The 13,512-nt window shown below is 37.5% G+C and overlaps 1 long non-coding RNA gene across 1 annotated transcript; it reads left to right on the top strand.

Annotated features, from left to right (window-relative positions):
- Positions 1 to 6,229: 6,229 nt before the first annotated feature.
- LOC127633229 (uncharacterized) lies at positions 6,230 to 8,605 on the top strand. Its single transcript, XR_007969182.1, has 3 exons — positions 6,230 to 6,294; positions 6,381 to 6,474; positions 8,229 to 8,605. It is a non-coding gene; the product is annotated as an uncharacterized LOC127633229 (long non-coding RNA).
- Positions 8,606 to 13,512: the final 4,907 nt, after the last annotated feature.

Consider the following 13,512-nt stretch of genomic DNA (forward strand, 5'->3'; position numbering starts at 1 on the left):
TAAGAGGGCAATCTAAAGTTAAGGGTTTATACTAAAGAAAAGAGATTAAGTTGAAAATTCATCTGAAAGAATAAATGTAGGTTCAAAAACTATCTAGAGACTATTATTGAATTAAGGTGATGTTTTTAATTAAGCTTCCTAGAAGCTTGACAGGGCTTTGATCTGATGTTAGTCCCCACCATGATACATAGTTTTGTGTAACATTTGCTAAAGTAGCAGAAATAAAACCTGAATGGAAATTAATTATCTATAAATGAGTTCAATTTTAGCATATTTTAATTTTACTTTGGACAATTTTAATAGATTGATGAATTTTTAATAATGCTTTTTTGAATTTAACTATGTTTTGAATTGTCTCCATATTTAAGCATTTGTAGATGTTCCATTGGCTGTGTCGGTTCTCTGGTGATACTCCCTGAAAAAGAAAATATCTGTTTACTGATAGCAAATTATTAAGGATTGAGGACTGAGCAGCATCAAGACCAGTGGCAAGAGGTGACAACCCAATGACGGGTAAGACTTGACAATGGCATAAAAGGTTAAGCAACCAAAGCAGGGGCGTCACCGCCCTGGAGACCTGACTAAGAAGGTTTGAAAGGGGTTTAAGGAAGTGGATGAATGCTCTTAGATCAGAAGCATCAAAAGGGAGGTCTAGAAGAGACCTGCTCAAAAATTTAAAAGTTCCACTGAACCGGACAGCATTTTAATAACCACTTTACTAAAATAACTTATCACAGTGTTAAATACTAAGCATTCTGTCACTGTGTTGTCAGGGGATCATACCCTGTGTAGAGGATTATTTATAGATTGGTTTTGGGGGTAAAGTTTTGAGAACCGTTGCAGACAAAGAAGTGCTTGACATTTTATAGAAGTATTAAACAAACATGGGGAATGTTTGTATGATAATGAATTTAGACTGGAAGATGATTTATTACTTTTACTTATGCTTTAATTGAACTCATGTACATTTTAAAAGTAATGAAGAATGGAAAAGATACATGGTGGTGACTAAAGATTAAGATTGCTTGTCTTGTTTGTTTGTAACAATATAAATGGAATTAATTAAGAAATAGGGTGCAGGGTTGGCTACAATTGGTATAATAATTGAAACAACAATTTGTGAGAGGGGAATAATATAATATTGTGTGTTATCATTGATTAAATAAAAAAACAGATGAAGTACTGATCCATGTAAATGGCCCAATGCAACAGAAAGACCAAACTGGGAGGAAATTGATTCCTCCAATAATATGTTATATATTTGATAATTATTTTATTGATTTAATACTCTGAATTACTCTGATATAGTCTGAAACTATGAAAAAAAGCTTAGCTTTCAGGGAAAATTAATTAATGTGATACAGACATTGAGAGTCCTTGGGAAACAGGAGGAAATGAAATGTATGTGATAAGTGAATGAGTAGGGAGTTTTAAGATAAGGAACACCTGTGGTAGTTTACCTCCTCTGTGGAGAATTATAGCCTTTTGTGAATGACCCTTTCTGTGAATGACCATGAAAAATGTTGTGTATAGATACTAAAGGGATGATCTAATGTTTTTAATTGGAACAAAGTCAGGCTATGTCTGGCTCCTGCCTGGAGGAGGCAGAGGACCCATGTGTTATTTAGTGCTAGAAATGAGATGCAACAAATGTGTGTGTAGCAAATGACTCTAATAAGGGAAATCATTTAATATATTAATCAAATGAATGCAGAAAGTAATGATTGTTAGTTAATATAAAACATGTAACCATATGAGGTGATTACAGTGTTCTTTATGCATATAAAATGAAATAGTCATGCTGTTGCCATCATTGAAGCAAGTTAGGACAGGATGACCCGTTGAAGGAGAGAAGGTGGAAAACAATTGCGGCCTACAATACCAATGAATAAGAAAGACATAATAATATGGATGTTATTACTGACATACTTGGGACAAGTGTTGCCCCCAATGACGGGGCCTACCAGAGAAACGTCCCAAGAAGGACCAGGATCACCAGATGAACAATTCTAAGAAAGCATACTGCAGAGTGGGTTCCCTACAATCAGCCTTGGAGATCTTGGATGGCCTTTCCAATGAAGCTGACCTAAAACGAAATACTCCAGAATGTGAATTAAGAAAGTACAGAGCACTTGACGGACTGTATTGAAGAAACTATGAATATGGACTTCCCAACGATGAATACGAGGCAAGATTCAGACAAAGAAGAGCAGCAAGCACAAAACTAAGAACCCGAGGAAGAAGAAGATCAGCAGGAACCGGCTACAGAATCTGAGGAAAGAGAAGAGGAAGTAGAAGGACAAGCGAAAGTAGGGGAAGAGCACGCTGCGGCAGAAAAAGGGATTGAAGTGCCGCAGTAGAGCAGGAAAGCATAGAAAGTGAAGCGGATGTACATGTCACAGAGGAACAGGACCAAGAAGGTGAAGAAGGAGAAAGACAAGAAGAAAGTGATCGTCCTGCTGAAACAGATTCAGAAGCAACTGAAGGAAATGAAACAGGCCAACAAGCGCAGTTGTTCGAGGAAGAGTTGTGGCACATGGAGAAAGAATGGAAGCTCAAGGAGGTATTAGCCCCAGGCGAGGGACCATCACAACGACCATGGTATGATGAATTTCCTACAATTGACAAGTTTGCTGACAATCTCAGACCTACAGTACTATTTCCCTGAATGAGCAGAGACTAGATAACATAGCATGAGAAATTAGAAAGTAGCGAACGCCTGGATCACTACAAACACACAATTTGGCTAAGCAGAACAAACCGAAGAATCGGCCTCAAAAGACACCTGTCAAAATAATCACCCAAAGACTGAAAAAGCCAATAAATTTAGAAAATGATATGGAACCCATAGAGTCAGCAGGAACAGAGGAACTATTACAATATGCAAATCAAAATGACTGGTATAAATGGGCCAGATATACAGCTAAGCAAGCAAAAATGACAAACTGTGTAATGTGCTCACCCATTCCATTGAAAAAATTTGTAGTAGTCCCAAATCAGTATGATTATAAGCATTGCGCTGAGTATTATGCCAAAAAATTGTGGTAAAACAGGGAGAACAGTATTCTGCCCAGCAGAATGTTTGGCATTCTTGGGTCATCCGGAATATGATAAATAGTATAAGATGATAGGGTGGGGAGATCAAGGCAGAAAATTAGACGTACGTGTGGATAATGAGAAAAAAGAAAGCACATTATCATATAAAATAAATCGTCAACTGGAGTATGAATGCTTTAACAAAACTAAAGGAAAAACGAATGTAGGACAATTTAAGGGCAATTTTGCAGTAATATGGCATTTAGATGATGAAATGTTTTTTTTTATTAATAATGTGATTAGGTTTAGATTTAGATTGCTGTATATACATACATACCAAATAATACATCCCCAGATGGAACATTTACCCAGGCGATGAGGAAACTGCATGACCTGAGAAAGGAAGTTAAATCTAATGTAGGGAGAGATCAGCGGTTTGGGCAATGGTTTGATGATCTTTTTGGTTCATGGAAGTTGGGGCTAATGAAAATAGGTATAATAGTAGTTATGGGACTGACCTTATTTGCATTATTGTTATGTTGTATTATACCCATTCTGAGATCAATTATGACTAGAACGGAGGATAAGCAAATGGTAGCCGTATCAATGATGACAACGCAAACAAGTGTAGCAACCAGACAATATACCATTGGGCCAGGATTGGATGAACTTGATGAGATTTACTGAGAAGCAATCAAGAAAATAACAATGTAAGGGGAATTTTATTTTTGAACACTTTTCTCATGTTTTTGATAGTAAGGGAGACAGCAAGACTATTGTACTTTCATTTTACATAACAAAATAGGTAGCATCTCAAGAAAGGAGTTAGAGGGTGTTTTGTTTGTTATTTTTGACATATTCCCCTATTATCAATGTAACCAATTACTTATTACTTATTGGTGAAGTATATCTTTAGTACACTGTATCTAACCAAATAGAAGTAGCATTTTTGATGATTATGGTTCCATATAATGTATATGTGAAGTTATTGCCAAGAGAAGACATATAAGAGCTATATTTGAAGACAGGAGCGACGAGCACCTCAGTGCTTGGCTGCAAGAGCAAATAGACTCAACTGGTGGTTTAAAAACCTGCTGTCTGCTCCAACACACCACCAGATAGCGCTCCAGGCTACCGGAATTGTCTGTGAGTTCCTCTGGCAACGAAGGATGCATATTACTGTTACTTTTACTAGTGTTTTGTTAAGCATGTGTATATATATATATATATATATATATATATATATATATATATATATATATATATATATCTTCTACTTAATGGATAATCAATTGTACTCTACATCACGCAAGGCTTTACAGTTACATGCACATGCTTATTACAAATGAGTTGATTTTTGTCACCCACCCCCAGGAACAGTGCTAGCTAGAGGACTGGGATCTTTTACTCCTTCCTAGCCAAGTGTGGATGGAGAGGTTTGGTCCCAAGTTCTGCAGAGTGCAGCCCCATAAAAATGGCATTGGATAGTGGACTGAGTGGCCTACTTTGGCTATATGATGGAATGGGACAGGCTGGCTTGTGTGACTGCACTCTGGTTTGAGGGAAATAGAGTGTGAGACTTTTTTAAGTCTCAGAGGTGGGAATATATAGTATATTTTTCAATATTCTAGTATGTTTCGTATATATCAAAATACTTATATGAGTTTCCTGGCCTTTGTGTGACCCAGGAGAGAGCATATGAGGTTACTAAAATTGTTGTTGCTGCAGAGGCCACAAAGAGCACCCAGCTGTAACAAAATAATGAGACTAAGGACCTTGAAGATAGACTAAAGCCAAGTTTCTACCAGTAAAAAGATATCAAAAGGCTCTGTGAGATAATGGTGGCAAATAGTATCCATTGGTTACAAAAATAACAAAGGGGCACAGAAATGAGGTAATGCCAGATAACAAACTGTATAGAAGAGGAGGTTTTGGACTAAGACAGTCAGAACGGACAGCTGGCCGGTCTCATGTTTGTTGGTGTTCAATAAACTACAACTTTGGCATCTGGAACTCAAGACTCTGAGAGTTTTCTTACAACTTAGAGAGATTCATTGTGATATTCCACGACAATGTTAAGTTTGTGTGTCTTTCATTTTCCTTTTTGAACAGCCTTGGATTTGAAGGGTAAAGAAGCAAACCAATTGGTGAAATGAGAGAACCTCCAGAAGGAAAGTTTCCTGGCTGTTGAGTACAAAAAACAAAGAGGGACAGACACCGAGAGGCTAAAACAGATTACTGCCAAGTGAGTACACCCAAAGTCTTTCTAGCAAGTCAGTCCACTGGTCGTCTTTGGAACGCTATCAAGAGGCTATTTCCAGTCGTGACAGTGAAGCTCAGTAATAGTTTATCAGTAATAAAATTTGACAATACAAATCATATTACTAAAAATTGCAAAAGAAAAACACAATTTTCCTGGCACTATAATGTATAGCTAATGTGCCTGCGCATTCTCAAGTTGATTGACAGGCGATGTCTGTGTCTAAAAGGTGATTTGCTCTTTTACCTGTAAGGTGTGACTTCCTTTCTACATCTGTTGACTGTTGGACACTTTGGTTGAGTGTTCCAATTTCACCCATCAATTTTAATAGAAGTGACCCATCTCTGCTAAATAGTCTCTGGTACACCAGCAATGCAAACTTTTGTAGAGATCTTATTATGAAAATCAGAATTTCATATGTTTTAAACCAAAAATGTCAGAGTTTGAAATTCCACAACTTTGACATCAGATAGATACATTAATACATTTACCAATCAACAACATCAATTAAATATTTAGCAACTTAGCCCGCTCAATGTGTATATAAGAAGGAATTAGGATAGATACAAGTATTCCTAAACAACCAAAAGTTGAATATCTCAATATTGACCAAGACCGCAAACTCACAACCTGTTATTAAGCATTGTTACATATTTCACATTCGAATAGGGTGTTTACATATGGGTACAATATCAAAATGGCCCTTTAATTATAAAGGGAGTGTGTGGTAATGGTTATGAAAAAATTAAATCTTGAATATTATGTTTTTGCTTAAAAAAAAAAAAAAACCTTGACTAATTTGGCCCACAGGGATAAAAATAAAATGTTAAAGATGTATATAACTCCTTTTAACAGATTAAAAATAGTAAACCTTGTTGTTTCTTCAAGATAATGCTGAATGTGTCTCTCTTTGTGCATGTTGCAGAATGGACGGTGTTCTCAAAAAGGTTGCAGAGATCAGAGATGTTGATCGCAGACTGAGAACACTAGAATCAGATGTAAGAGCACATGTTGTGATGCTTACATTACACTGTATGCTTTATGTAAATCTGCTGTTCAAAGCTTAATATTCACCTATATGCAGATGGAGTTCTGTACATCTTCTCTTCTGTGGATAATGGAATCTCTGTCTCAAAGCAGTGTAGTGAAGCCCAGCAAAGTGCACCCTTCTCGCAAAGGTACACCTGCTTTTTATATCAAAATTCTTGAGTGGTGTTCACACCTACAACAATCTACTGAGAAAAGCATCTGGAAGCCATACAATTTCAATGAGAGTTGATGATTTCCGTCAACATGAGATTCAGGGACCGTTTACGATGCAAGGATGTCCAGTTATGTACAAAGTTAGTTGAGAAGAGTTTATTAAAGTGTGCGGTGACATGATGTAGGGACTACAAATGGGAGGGAACACACTGGAGCTCATCTGATCTGTTACTGTAGTTGAGTTTAGGCAAGATGGAGACGTAAAAGGAACAGTTCACCCAAAAATGTTAAATGCATCATCATTTACTCACCCCCATATTGTTCCAAACCCATATAACTTTCTTTTTTCTTCGGAGCACAAGAGGCATTTTAAAGGAAGTCCTGTTTGCTGAATTCAGTACAATAGCAGTTGATAGTGACTCTACCACTTAAAAAATATAAGAAAATTATCTTAAAATTAGTCCATGCGACTCAGGCTTCATATTCTACATTTTCTGAAGGCATATGATAGGTTTTTGTAAAAACAACACAAAATTTTAGTTATTTAATAGTGACTTCTGCCATAGCTCATACTCATACCAGCCCATCTGACACCAATAGTGATCCATGTGATTATCTAATTAGCCAATCATGTGGAAGCAGTGCAGTGGATAAAATCATGCAGATACGGGTCAGGAGCTTCAGTTAATGTTCACATGAACAATCAGAATGGGGAAATTGTTTTATCTCAGTGATTTGGACCGTCGCATGATTGTTAGAATCATCTTCAGATGGAAATGTCTTGTTGATGAGAGAGGTCAACAGAGAATGGCCAGACTGGTTCGAACTGACAAAGTCTACGGTAACTCAGATAACAGCTCTGTACAATTGTGGTGAGAAGAATATCATCTCAGAATGTTATTCGGTGATTCGGGTTGGCGCTGTTTTGGCAGCACGAGGGGGACCTTCACAATATTAGGCAGGTGGTTTTAATGTTATGGCTGATCGGTGTATCATATGCCTTTAGAAAACATGGAAGATGACGCACTAGTCGCATGGACTACTTTCATAACCCTCTTGGGCCCTTTTTAAACTTTAAGTTAAGTCACTACAAACTGCCATTGTATTGAAATCAGCGAACGGGACATTCTTCAAAATTCATCCTTTTGAGCTTCGCAGAAGTCATACGGGTTTGAAACAACAGGGTGAGTAAATGAAATTCATTTATTTTTGGGCGAACTATCCATTTTATATACCCACATTAATAAAACGACACATGGAAAACCTTGTCAGGAACCACTTACCTTCCAAGTTTGTTTGATTAATGCATTGATAGTCATTCATCTTCTTTATGAAATGATGCATCATAGACTTTTCAGCTGCAACATATACAAACATTTTGTCCTTCAGAATGATAATTTTGAGTAGCGCGAAAGTTAATTGTTATCAAAGTAGAATGACATCTTATTTTTACCAGCAATGCATCACATTTCTGATCTGATCCTTATAAAGCTATGGCCAATTGCGCAGCCCACCAATAATATCAGGGCATCCAGCATTAGAAACACCTGCTAGCGGCCAACAGTCCAGCAACCTCTTCTACAATTGCTGTAGGTGTGAATGGGGCATTAGTCTATAAGTCTTAAATGCATACAGTAGTGAATGTATTTGACATTCACTGACAGTTTGAAGATTGTGTTTCATTTCCAACATAAACTGATGTGGTTGTGATTTATCATCTTTTCCTCAGCCGTAATTTCAGCCTCCCTTGAGAAATAAGAAATAGCCTTCTTTCCTGTATTCATCTGCTGTCCCCTGCTCTCACGGACACATAAACCAAGAAGGCACAGAGAGCCAGTGAAGGTGTTGAATTTATTGTTCTGCTTTCCATATTTAAATCGGTCATCCTGGCCTTTTTAATGGTTCATCCTGCTCTTGACAGTTTAGTACACCCAGGTGACCTGTCCTCTTTTCCATGTGAATGGGGAAGTGCACAGAATTAAGAGGACATACTGCACACTCAAAGGTCAACAATGCCACGTTACAGTCATAGATCAAATGAACATGTTCTTAAAAGCATATTGTTGGTAGGTTTACATCTTTTTAAAGTCAGAGTACTATTATGTATTGCGCTCATAGAATCTGATTTAATACAGTTATAATTACAAAACAATAAGAAATATTTTGTCCTGTATTTTGATTCATGTCTTTCAAAAAATACAAAGTGGCATGGCTCATAAACTACAGTGGGAACAAACATATTGTTCTTGTCCTCTTGTACCATACATTCACACCATTGTTCATCTTAAGTCAACTATTGTTTGTGAACAAAAGACCTCTAAGCGATTTATATGTATTATGTAATTCTTGAAATAATGTTACGGTACATGCAATAAGCTTAATATTCAACACAGTTTATTATGTTCTGTTTATGTTTACAGAGAATATTATTTAACATACCAAATGAATTAAATATCTAATGTGTTTCTTGCACTCAAATATGGACAAAAACTAAGCAAACTTTGTATCGCACCTTAAGTACGGCATTGCATGTTTACATTTAGATGTAGAACAAATGTGTTTTATGTCATGATATTTTTCAAACCTTTTCGTAAATTCGACTCTAGTCGCATCCACTACAACTGTAATTGCATACTGTTAACTGTTCTTGGATTTTGGGTCTTTGAGTATTTATATCACATTACATTTTTTGTGTGTGTGTGTGTGTGTGGTTAATCATTTTGCTTATTGTTTTTATATTGGACAACATTGTGATTGTTAATAGAATTTCTGAAACCATAACATGTGGTCGTTATTGAAAGGACTATAATTTTTGGCAACCTCACCATAACAGTGCATGTACTGCATTGCAATTCTATTTCAGGGACAATGACGGTCCTTCGATCTCTTTCCTCCACCCCAAACCTCTCCCCTCAAAAACGAATTCGAAAGCTAGAAGTACATGCAGTACATGCAATATGTGGTACTTAATCATGTTCCATATGGTACTTTTTGATTTGTGTATACTCAAAGTCTTTGTAAAATTGTAAATTCTCTGTTAGATTTTCTCAAGAGCAAAATTCTCCATAATTGCCCATAGAACTGTCATAACATTAGAACATTAAACAAGCTCAGGTACTTGCTTGATGAGTCTTCTTTTCACCCACTATATCGATTGTTAAATAGTTAATCATTGCAATAATGGCAACTTTAAAGGGTTAGTTCAACTGAAACTGAAAATTATTTTGTAATTTCCTTACCCTCAAGTTGTATCAATCATGAGAGATTTCAATGAATTCTGAAATGCCCTCTTTTATTCATACTATGAAAGTAAATAGTCACTGAGTCTGAAAGAATATCATATACGTTTTGAACAATATAAGGGTGAGAAAATGATGGCAGAATTTTCACTTTTGGGTGAACCATCCCTTCAATGATATTAATGATTGTGTTTAATTATGTCCAGAATGAGTCAATTGGAACAAACTCTCTAAAATTAAGAAGGTTTGAGGAACACTATGATAAAAGATAACCAATATAATATAATTAGGGCTGTCAATCGATTAAATGTTTCATTGAATTAAATATGCAGATTAATATATCAAATGAATTGCAATTAATCATTTATCAACATTTTCTAAAAAAAAATCCCCAAATACATATAATTCATTATATAATCATCAAAATAATTACCAATATATAATAAATAATATTCAGTTATTGTAGTATAAAAATATCAGATAATTAAAAGACATGACATTATTTTGGCAGACAAAACATTGATAAGAAAATACAAAAGGTGACTATATAGGTCATATATACAGTATTTTTTGGATTTTTCCATTAAACATAAGATTTTCAGTGGCCTACTGTCCACAGGGATCTATTTTACAATTGAGTTCATCAATGGATGAATCATTATGTGCTATATACTATATTTATGATTTACTATAATAGTCTACTTTTCACTTTAAAATGTATTCTAAGTCACTGTAGTAACTACAAAATGCCACATAATGACTCAAGCAAGAGTGGCCCTTCCAGGAGCAATAATTATTACACATGTAGAGACTTTGCAGAGAGTCACTTACACAAACACCTTCAGAGTAACACATGTGAGACTAAAATAATACAATAAAAATAAAACAAAATATAGCTGCGAGCAGCGATGGCGGGCCCAAGCCGGTGGCACCGCCACCCCCGTGCCTTTAGGGTCGCTGTGCACGATGGGCAATAACGTAACCTCGCTTTGACCTTCGAGAAGACGTGTGCTGTAGAGCTCGCATCAGCGTGGGCTCTGCAAAAGTTCGCATGGAGGGCACATATCAACCACAAAGTATGCGTGAGCACCCTTCCGATACCTAAAATGAAAAATGAGACACCCTACGGTCTCATGGAGTTAATGGACACACGAAATAAGTACACAAGACTGAAAATTCATATGAAGTGTGCCATTTGAGACAGGGACAGTGCCTAGGACCGTGAACCACAATAGTCACATCTATGAGGTAATTCAAATGTAGAATAATTTTTGATGTCATAGGTCAATATCTTTTGCAGCACTTAAACGTGTTAATCCAGAAGGCCAGTATTTATCCGGAGGTCTCTGTTCAGGTTTATTAATGTAATTATAATTTACGCACTGCTGAAGTTTCATCGAGATCAGTTAATGTATGCAGAAGTTATAACACACTTCCTTGCTTTTATGCTGCCTTTATGTGCTTTTGGAGCTTCAAAGTTCATTTGCAATGTGTTCCACATTCAAACCAAAATATCTGACTTTCTGTTGGTCTGTTTGTTCACTTGAGACATAAGAGGGTGATTTAAAAGCATTTTGAAAGTGACACACTCCCTTCTGCCAGTTGGTGGCGCTATAACTTTGTCTCACAATAGTCACATCCATGTGACACACTGCTGAAGTTTCATCGAGATCAGTTAATGTATGCAGAAGTTATAACACACTTCCTTGCTTTTATGCTGCCTTTATGTGCTTTTTGGAGCTTCAAAGTTCATTTGCAATGTGTTCCACATTCAAACCAAAATATCTGATTTTCTGTTGGTCTGTTTGTTCACTTGAGACATAAGAGGGTGATTTCAAAGCATTTTGAAAGTGACACACTTCCTTCTGCCAGTTGGTGGCGCTATAACTTTGACTCACAGTAGTCACATCCATGCGACCGGCCTCTTCCCGCAAACACACTGCTGAAGTTTCATCGAGATCAGTTAATGTATGCAGAAGTTATAACACACTCCCTTCTTTTATGTTACTTTTGATGTGCTTTTGGAGCTTCAAAGTTAATTTGAAATGTGTTCCACATTCAAACCAAAATATCTGACTTTCTGTTGGTCTGAGCTAATGACTGTAAATTAGAAAGTTGTTCGGCCCGACGAGATCTAGAAGTGTTCCGAGTTTCATATTATTATATGCAAGCATGTTTGATATATGGACAAGTGTTTGAATCCCATTCCAGGTGTCGCTGTCGAGCCCCCTGCCACGCCCGGGTACCAGATTCAGCCCGGCCCTGATGGCCGCGGGTTCTGACCTGTGTGCAAAGTTTCAAGAGTTTTCGAGCATGTTAAGGGCCCCAAAAGTCCCAGAAACCTTGAAAAACAATCAAACAATCAAAAAGCAAATCTAAACCCAACAGAGAACCCCCCCCCCCCTCCCACACACACACACACAAAAAAAATTTGGCAGGCCCATTCTGTCTGTCAGACAGAGAGACACTGAGAGAAAAAACACAGAAAGGGAGGAGGAGGGTCACTCAGAAAGAGAAAAATTTTAAGAAATCCACATTCAAACCACAATATCTGACTTTCTGTTGGTCGGAGCTAATGACTGTAAATTAGAAAGTTGTTCGGCTCGAGGAGAACAATATACACGCCGAGTTTTGTAACTGTAGATAGAACTAACTAAGTTATAACACACTTCATGTGTCCTTTTTAGTCATAAATCAATTTCCTCGCCACGGCCAAACCGTTCGAGATATCAAAAATCCGTCCGAATGTAGCATCCTCAATGTCTTGACTTCATGCCGACCGAGTTTGGTGGCGATTGGATTCATTCTCTAGGCGGAATATATATAATTCCAGAGCACGTGTTTCCAAACAACCCATAATAGCCGACTTCCTGTTGGGCTGGCGTAAAACTTAGAGCACGAAAGTTGTTCGGCCCGACGAGACCTACAAGTGTACCGAGTTTCATATCATTACATGCAAGCATGTTTGATATATGGACAAGTGTTCGAATCCCATTCCAGGGGCGCTGTCGAGCCCCCTGCCACGCTCCGGTACCATCTTCGGTCCGACCCTGATGGCCGCGGGTTCTGACCCGTGTGCAAAGTTTCAAGAGTTTTCGAGCACGTTAAGGGCCCCAAAACCTTGAAAAACAAAAATAAAAGCATTTTCACTCCTCAGCAAAATCAGCACCCTCCCCCCAGACACAGAGAGACGTAGGGTCAGTGAGAGAGGGAGAGAAAATTCTCCAAAACATCCACATTCAAACCACAATATCTGACTTTCTGTTGGTCTGAGCTAATGACTGTAAATTAGAAAGTTGTCCGGCTCGATGAGAACAATATAATTCCTGAGTTTTGTGACTGTGGGTCAAAGTGTAAAGCAACCCCCACTTTTGTCAAAAGGTGGCGCTACTGAGCCCCTGCACCACGCCCGTTTCTGAAACTTTGCACATGTGTACTGGCTAATAAATGTGATGTGTCCGTCGAGTTTCATGCAATTTCAAGTATGCTAAGAGTCTCAAAAGCATCAAAAAAGAATATTCGAGTTTGAAGCGTTGCCGCGGCGACAGTATCGAAGATATCAATAATCCTTTCACATGTCTACATCTGCCGTGTGTTTACATTATACACCTAAAGTTTTAAGTAAATCGGGTAAAAATAAGTGGGTGATTTCAAAGCATTTTGAAAGTGACACACTTCCTTCTGCCAGTTGGTGGCGCTATAACTTTGACTGACAATAGTCACATCCATGCGATCGGCTTCTTCCAGCGATCACGCTGCTGCGGTTTCATGGAG

This window comes from Xyrauchen texanus, chromosome 40 (assembly GCF_025860055.1).
Source record: "Xyrauchen texanus isolate HMW12.3.18 chromosome 40, RBS_HiC_50CHRs, whole genome shotgun sequence".
NCBI classification, from domain to species: Eukaryota; Metazoa; Chordata; class Actinopteri; order Cypriniformes; family Catostomidae; genus Xyrauchen; species Xyrauchen texanus.